Source organism: Metopolophium dirhodum, chromosome 8 (assembly GCF_019925205.1).
Source record: "Metopolophium dirhodum isolate CAU chromosome 8, ASM1992520v1, whole genome shotgun sequence".
In the NCBI taxonomy this organism is placed as follows: Eukaryota; Metazoa; Arthropoda; class Insecta; order Hemiptera; family Aphididae; genus Metopolophium; species Metopolophium dirhodum.
This window is the reverse complement of record NC_083567.1, coordinates 4,630,499-4,639,858: the sequence shown is the minus strand read 5'-3', so window position 1 is coordinate 4,639,858 and position 9,360 is coordinate 4,630,499. Positions and strand designations below refer to the sequence as shown.

The 9,360-nt window shown below is 31.4% G+C and overlaps 1 protein-coding gene across 2 annotated transcripts in view; it reads left to right on the top strand.

Moving 5' to 3' along the window:
- Window positions 1–1,962: 1,962 nt before the first annotated feature.
- Window positions 1,963–9,360, top strand: part of LOC132950908 (uncharacterized) — a 164,916-nt gene continuing 157,518 nt past the window's right edge. For both annotated transcript variants that reach the window (XM_061022524.1, XM_061022525.1), the window contains exon 1: window positions 1,963–2,282. The gene's annotated coding sequence lies outside the window, so the exon portion shown is untranslated. The remainder of the gene's footprint in view (window positions 2,283–9,360) is intronic.

The window sequence follows — 9,360 nt, the reverse complement described above, 5'->3', positions numbered from 1 at the left end:
AAATCTGCCGCCCCTCAAATCACCTTAAAATTGCCGCCCCGGGGCAATTGCCCCCCCTTGCCCCCCGTTAAATGCGGCTCTGGTCGTGTACGTGTAAGACCTCTGGAACGAAAACAATATTATCCTGCACCTCGTGGTAAGAAAACATCGGAAACAACAACAGCAACAACAACATCAACAACAACAACAACAACAACAATGAAGATGGCGAGAAAACGATACTATCGTATTTGTATATTTTATAATAATATACGATATTATACGGATAATATGACTGAATTACAATAGTATTATGCACGAAAAAACGTTAAAAAAAATACGATTTTAAAATATATTATATACAGGGTGTTTCTGAAATGGACGGGGTCACTATAGTAAACGACGCGCACTCACCGTGATGGTGACGTGATACTAGTGTCTTCGTATATTTCAGAAACAGCTTGTAAGTATAATTTATTCAAATATTATGCACTCGACGTTTACGGATTTGCGAAAAAAAATATTTAAGTTACAATTTTACAATATTATGCGGAGTCGATATTAATCGAATAATACTACAAAGTACATCTGAACATTAACAATAATAATCTATCATCTCCCGAGTATGACAAATAATAACTAGGACGGGATGAATTGTGTAAAAAATGCCTACAACTGTATTATGCCTACGCTGCACGGAAGTTGTTACTCGAGATTTTGAATTAGTTTTCATTCCAAACTGTAACGATTTGACGTAAGTAATTATGTCGAAAATGTAACCCTAAAACATAAAGTGTGCACTACAACAATCACAAATATTATGTTTTAAATGTGCAAAAAAACGGTAAAAACGGTAAAAATAAATATTATTTATTTGGGGGACTTGTAATTGTAAGTATAGGTATGTATATTATCAGATTGCGAATGCAGAAGAAATCGTTTATAATGAAGTTTAAGAGACCAGAAAAAACAGGTCATAATAACCGACGGTTGTCATAACAAACGAAATTTAAAAAAAAGTTATCAAAATACAGTGTAAATTTTGTTATTATATTTAAATCACAAACTATGTAGGTATAGTTTAAATTATTAAAAAGTGAAGTGTATTCATTACATATTAAAAAAATCTGTTATTTTTGTTTGTAACGTTTGTTTTTTTTTTTTTATATATAAATCGTCTTTTCGTTTTTACTTTTCCAAAGTTTATTGTTGGTCTTATGTTATTGATAGCCATATAATTTGACACTGGTTGTTTAATATTTTTCGTTATCTTGAAATTTATGTCTATCATAAACCGTTGTTTATATGGACCGTATATTTCGTGGTTATTACTATATAGATATGCTATTTGTCTAAATTCGCCAAAAACAAACGTCACATTACGACATATTACTATTATTATGACGTATGGTACTATGGTCATAACAATAACAATAATAATAATTTATTCGTTTGAATAAAACGGGCAGAAGCCCAATTTGTAATGACAGCTGATGATATTTTTATACTTAAATTAAATCCAACAGGTTAATAAGCCATACAAAAATATATAAACGATATATTTTAATACGTTAATATACCTAAGCAATAGTAAGCATTGTGAGAAAGCCATAACAACCGGTACAAATAAGCACAATGTAGAACCTAAGAACCCAAGGGTGGGTTTGTCGGACCTTATTAATTTGAAGTCATCAAACCCGGTATGTCCGGTATAAAACCGGTGACGTTAACATAAACGGTGTAATAATTATTATAACGATATTGACATGCATTTGCATGACATAAATCCACTGCCTGATCGCATATTGTATTGTTATTACTTATTATTATTGTTTACCAGTTACCACGGTCGCGACAGGATGCGGCCGACGACGCGTTACTTCGGCGGCGGCGGCGTCGTCGTCGTCGGTCCGCGTGGCCATGCGCGCCGAAACGTTCGTCGGCCGCATCCTGCGCGCCCGACACAGTCACGTGTGTATCGCCGCAAAGGATGCGGTGTCCTGCCACAGGCCACAGCCACCGTCGCCGCCACCACCGCCGCCGTCGCCACTAACGCTACCGCTAACGTCGCCACCGCAGCCGCCGACGCCGTTGTTCTATTGTTATCATTCGACGACAGCGCGTCGACAACGGCGCACGTCCGGTGCACTGGTGGGGTCGTCCGTCGCGCGCTCATAAAACGCGACTACGCCGCCGTCGCACAAAAGTCGTGCCGGCCACGAGAGACGCGACGCGTGTGGACAATCCGTCGTCGTCGTCGTCATTCGATGTCCGATTGCGACGAGTCGCACACGACCACACAGGTATATAACACACCATTGGCGTGATTCCATTACATTATTCAGCATCAGGTGCGAAACCCAAGCCCGGATTGAGGATTGATTGGGCCCAGTTGGCACAGTGGGGGGGGGGGGGCAGGGGCGCGTCCAGGATAACAATTCAGGACAGGCCCGGTTAGGTTAGGGAAATTTGTACACACATTTTTTAAGGGATTTTTTTAAGATGTACAGTCAATTATAATATTAACTAATAATTAATATTAAAATTTTTATCATAATATATATTAATAAAGTTATTGAGCGATGATCGTCGATTAATTTTACGTTTATTAATTTTATTTGTAGATACCTTAACGTTTGTACACGTTAAAAATATGATCGATACACGGCTACACTAGTCAGTCTGTCAATGTCCCATGTTATTTTAGTAGTCGGGGTGTGGGGAGGCTCTGTGAGGCATTTACAATTATAGTGACCCACGTTTTATTCATTTTTAGAGGTCTAGTTGCGCCTGTGGTGGGCTCCTTTAAACTTTAACTTCAAAAAAATTGTATCACTACATTTTTACGACTAGGTATAAAATGTTGTATAATTTTGTACTGTATTACCACGTACAATCATAGATAATACAGACTACCTCAATATTATCTACGCAGTAGTTCACAACTACCATTTAATCAACTTCATCATATTGTAGTCAATTATTAACTATAAATTGAATATGTATTAATTCATTATCGTTAAGTAATTTTTCATGATATAAAATTCAGATCATTTTATTTTATAGTTACTACTTATTAGAATAATTTTATTTTTTGAAAACAGTTTCGAATGCATTAAAAAAAATAATATTTCGTGGATAAAGATGGGCTACCAAAATCAATGGGCCTTGGGACCCTGCCTCCCCTTGACCCCCTTTGATCCGGGCTTGGCGAAACCTTCAAGTCGGTACGGCATATTTAGGGCGAATTTAGAGATAAAGTTAAGTCTTTTATTCGAGAATGGCCACGCGTTTCGCTTCGACCGCATGCAATCGTTTTTTTTCCAAAATATTTTATTACTTTTTATTACTTATCTAACAATAATATTATGCTCAACGCAATAAACTCAATATTATTTCAAACACTTTTCAATATAGATTATGCACAATATTACACGCGAAATATCAACATTGTTGTTGAAAAAAAAATTAAATAATTAAATATTCAAATTTGAAAATAATTCGCGAGTACAGCGTAATATGTATAAATATTATATTATATCATACTAAAGCTAAGCGACGTCCAGAAACTGTGCAGACACAGCCATTGAACTGGTCGACAACTTTTTCTCTGTCATTGAGATCATTTTTTGTTTTCGATTTGTAATACAGCCAAACTATATAGGTACTAAATAAATATAATAATAAGCTGATGTTTTTGGCCCATTGCGGTTCTAAGTTTTCATGCACCATAAACATCAAAAACTCCTTTCAAAATATACGCGCGATGCTTTCTGGCGGGAATTGTTAAAAAAAGTTTTTAAATTTAACAATTTATAACATTTTTAAATCTCGAAGGAAATTGTGATTTATCTTCACTGTATTCGTATTCACTTTTCAAAAAAAAAAAATAATTATAATAAATAGGTTAGAGTGTTGTGTTACAGACATTCTATTAAAACAGTTATAGTAGATTCGTTCAACATTTTTAGTGGTTACATATTATTATCGCTAGGTACTAATATTAACACGTTCTAAGAAATTAAAAAAAAAACAACGAAACCGTTCTCTTAGGACAGGAGTTTAGCTGTAGCAGGCGCAAAAACAAAATCATCTATGCAGTCTTCTACATTCGAATAATTTTAGAATATATTTTTTCCCCGCTAATGTTTTAGAAATATTTTTTGATGATTAAAAATATACAAAAAGATTTATTCGGATAGTTTTTGAAAAATAGTATTCGAATAAAAAAATTATTTAAATACTTGAATATATTTACTCAATTGTTTTAAAAGACTGCGTCGTGTGCGGTGTGCATCTATATGCACTTGTTACATAATACCAGTGGGTGCAAGTGCACTGTCCGGCACGCTCGTAATAATTACGTCACTGCTGAAAAAATATTATAATATAATATCGGCAAAGGTGGGCCAGTCGATGACAAAATATTAACTCGAGTCAGTGAAGCGTCGAATCGACGTCGTTGAGTTATATACCTAGCAAACGATATATTAGACCGTAAAAGTTTTAAGCGAACGCGCAGAAAAATATATTAACTTAATTCGGTTAAAAAGGAGTTAGTGAATTTTTTACTTCGAATTCCACCTGTGTCACGCATAAATTTAAACTGGTGGCGCAAATTTCAGTTTTTTTTTTGTTAGACAAATATTATAATAATATTATTATAATATTATTAATATTATTTTAATATTGTTAATATTATTTTAATATTAATAATATTTAAATTCATATTTCCTATTGCATACCATACCTAAGGTAGGGTTGTAGGTAATTGTTTAGGAAATTGTACACCTTTTTTTTTTTTTTTTTATTTAAAAGCCTCTAGTATAGACTTAACAGTATAACTAGTATAACTTAACTTATGATAGCTTAACAATTACATAAAATTGTACACCTTTATGTGAGCTAAAAGATTAAAACAAGGAATGTTGATTTGTACATTTAAAATCATTGGACATTATATGAAAGAGTGACAACTTAGTTGTTTTTTAGTGTTTTAAACAAAACACTAATTAATTATAACTATTAATTAGTTTTAACTACAGTTATATTATATGCGTACATGGATCAACACGAGTTTAGCTTGGCGTATTCATTTTATAATATTATAGATACCTAACTGAAAATAAACGTAATTGTTACAATAGGTTATTTAACTAGTTAAGTATAAGTAAGTCAATAAGAAAACGGTCAGGTCAAAAAGATTTAAAAATTAACTTTTTGACTAGTTAGTGCTGACCTTTGTCTGAGTATAAGCGCAACAAATATTATTATACGAAATAGAAACTCACCTATCTATTTAGTGGACCCATATATTGTGTCAATTTGTGAGCTGCTAAAAAAAATGTCGTTCGGTCCGGTATATCCTATGTACGAAAAATATGATAATGATCTATTAGTCTTATAATATATATTATGTCATCTAGTATAATCACCATAATGACTGGTCAAAGCGCACGTGGTGACACAATTGGATGAAAATGTCAAAAAAAAAATTATCGAGTTCAAATTCGGGTAACACGAGACACAAAAACACGGATTGTCCAATCAGTATTGTTGTGTGTCTACTATGGTTAGGTTAGGTTGTATATTATTAGGATGTAAAATACTAATATTATGATGCGACTGTGATTTTATAAATTTTTTTACTAAATTCATAATTTATTTTCTCAATATAATGTGTAACAACAGCAACGTATATAAAAAAAGGGATAAATATATAACACGAGTTATACCTATCTCTATACAATTTATAAAAAAATACAATTAAGGTTACCCCTTGAACACGGTGAATTCACGTAATACACGTGAAGTGACACCGAAACGAGCCGTCGAATGTTTACTCGTTAACATATTCATTGCAGGAGAGAGAAAACAAAAATGCTGCGGCAGTGCAGAAGAACCGTTTAAAAAACGTCCTCAACCCCTCTCAAAAAAAAAAATGAAAAATTTTATGAGCTTACATTTTTAAGACTATTCCAGTATATTAGAATATTAGAACTGTGCTTAGAGCGGTTGGCAGACGATTTAGTACATTTGCACATTATATTATTATAGTTGAGTTAAGTAGGTAATACCAAAATGAACGTTTTTTTTTTTAATACAAACATTATTATGGTTTCTATAACTTTTTAAATTAATAAGGTGAAAATTTACTAAAAATGTATTCGAAGTAAACATATTTCCCGCTAAGATTACAGTTATTTATTATATTATAGGTAGGTGCATTGTTTTATTCAACTTTATTGTTGGATTTGTTTCTATAAAAACGTTTTCGAATAAAATATATTGACAAGAGCATAATATAAGGATTAATAAATTTAATTTGGAAAATTCAACGATCGATAATACTGTAATGTTTTACTTTAGTAAATTGTATGTAACATCCTGAATAATAATAATATTATTCATCCAACGAAAAACCAAATGTCAAGTTGATGTAATGGAACAACAAAATTATATGTTATAATAGTGTCACAAATAATTACATTTCGTGTGAATTAATAATAACACAATATAATCAACTTAAGTAAAACTGTCATCTAAAATGTGTTAGCATCTGAACGGTAAATTAAATTTAGCCAGACGGAGATTTTTCATTTATAGGGGATAACATAATATGATTAAGATGTTTTTCATCCTTTATCATTCAAATTCAATGTGATAGTTTTGCTCTTTATTTTTATTTTTATCACTGCTACAACTGACCTCTGTGCGTATAGTCATAATTACGATTTAAATAAAACAATAATATATGATTTTTTTTTTCTTTTTCTTTTTATTTATTTATTTTAATAGAATATTTACAATCTATGCTACAATAGGCATAATAAGCAAATTTGAACACATACATACAATTTTTTTTTTTTTATTTTACAACATGAACACATGAGGAGGGAGGCCATCCAGTGATAGAACCCAACGTTATTTTAATTATTTATCAATTATTGACTTAATATGAATAAATTAAACTTAGATGGTATGAGCCATCAATCATTTAATAAGTCACGACACCAATTTCTCTTTAGCCGACTAGGGGGATTACTAGGAAGTGAGTTGGAAGCAAGTTCAGCGATTAAAGGGTTAGAGTGACATTGTAATTTAGAGTGGAATTTTTTATAATGTTTTGTGGCTAATTGATTTACTGTTTCTATTTGGAAGTCATTTTGGAGTGTGGAGTTTGATACGTACCAAGGTGCGGAAGAGATAATTCGGAGAGTGATACATTGGAAGGCTTGGAGGGTACGTAATTGAGATGGTTTAGCGCATCCCCAGATTTGGATAGCATAAGCCCAGATAGGCCGTAATAAGGATTTGTAGATGATTATTTTTGTGTGGAAGGGTAATTTTGATTTCAGAATTGGCCGAAGTAAGTGGAGTCGACTAATAAGAATTTTTCTTTTTGACTTGATATGAGGACCCCAGGTCAGTCTTTTGTCAATTAGGACGCCGAATATATGATTTAGGTAACAATAATCGCAATAGTAATATGAATGATATCTAGGAACACTGAAAAACATGAAAAGTGACAATTAGGAATATTTACTATTGATTATGGACTTCTATAATGAGTCTGTGCTGTTAATGATATTGTGTGTCTTATCATTAATGGTCGCAATAATTGTGGGCGGCCGGTGATGGTATGTGGCTATTAACATGTACCTTAACAATTCTATTTTCTCCAGTTACACAATTTTCATTTTTGTTTATCGCTTATAAGTTGTTATAGCAGATATAATAAATTAGAGGTACAGATATCATACTTTGACACCAATAAAATTTCGACTTTATTCTTCAGTTATTATGTATTATCTCGAAATCGACTTTTTTGCACTTATCAGCTTTTGTCACAACGGTACAGAATTATTTGAATACAAATTTAATAATAATGCATATTTTCTAATGAAAATATTTTTGAACTAATAATCGTAATAATAATATTGTATTAATATTATTTTCTATGTACAATACAATATTTTTTAACTTTTTAATAATGGTGAAATTGGGTGAATATTGTGTCAAATCCACGTGTTTAAAATTGAAATTTAATTTTCTATTTAACATGCAACACACGTAAATATATAGAAACGGATAATTTGTTTATTTGCATACTGCGCTTCATTAAACAAACTGTAAATGAATTAAAATCAATAATCACATGCAAATCGGTCCGTGGTTATTCTAAAAATGTTATAAGAGTATGAAAAGTATTTATATGTAGCCGAAAAATAGGATAGATAATAATATAATCTATATAAATATCATTATTTATTCTATAGATAAAATCCACACCAGTAGTAGAAAAAGTTCAAATTTAATGTCTTCTTTGCATATTTTTGTTAAAAATTTGACTTATTTACATTTTTAATGTTTTTATTAAGTTGAAAAAAATCCAATTAATTAGACCGAGAATAATTTGGGTTCTAGCCAAAAATGCTTTATCAAAAAATATATACGAAAGTGGTTTGATGAAATTTTAAACTTTATTTTTATAATAAACAATCTTGAAACGTATACACAAAAGTCAAAACCATATAATGTAATTTTCATTAGAAAAAAACTGTATCAACACATTATTATTTCTATATTAAATCAAATGCAAACAGTTGACTACCGACTTGACTGTCAAATATAAAGATAATAATATATTAAGTAGGTACCTATACAATTTATTCTCTATCAATTTCAAAATTATTCGTATGGGTAGGTATTTTTTTTTTGTTTTTTATTAGAATAAATAGACTCTGATTGCTAAGGCCATTAACCTACAAGTTATACAATGGCTTGTATTTACAAATTGTTTTACATCATTGATGCGATTTAAGAGGTATATTATACTATTATAATATTTAAATTGAAAGTTTGTTTTTGGCGGAGTTGAAAAAATTAAAAATATCACTTGTGTTGAATTCACCTAGCGCTGGGTTGGTATTATTTACCAATAAATGTTGTTGATACATGTTTGAAAATTAGATCATTTCATTGTTATAATATAGTAATTTATCATCGTATATTAGTACAATAGTACCTATATATGGCGTTTTTCAATTTGATTTTGGTTCGCACTACGAAAATGATTTTACTTCAACTTGTTTGTGTGAATCCGGTGTCGTTTTGAGTGTTCACGATGCGACAATACAATTTACGGATCGATCAAACATTTAAATTTCAAAATACACCCGAACAATTTTTACTCTAATACTTGAAAATAGTCAATAAATAGAACATATTTTTAAAATGTTTTCCTTAACAACCGAGACGATCAAATCATCTATTCATGTATAAACATTGGGCTCGTAACGAGGATCCTCGTCGGTTCGTGAAATGTTAACGACATACCTTTTACGGCTAAAAATGTCTTCGGGAATAATTCTGAATGGC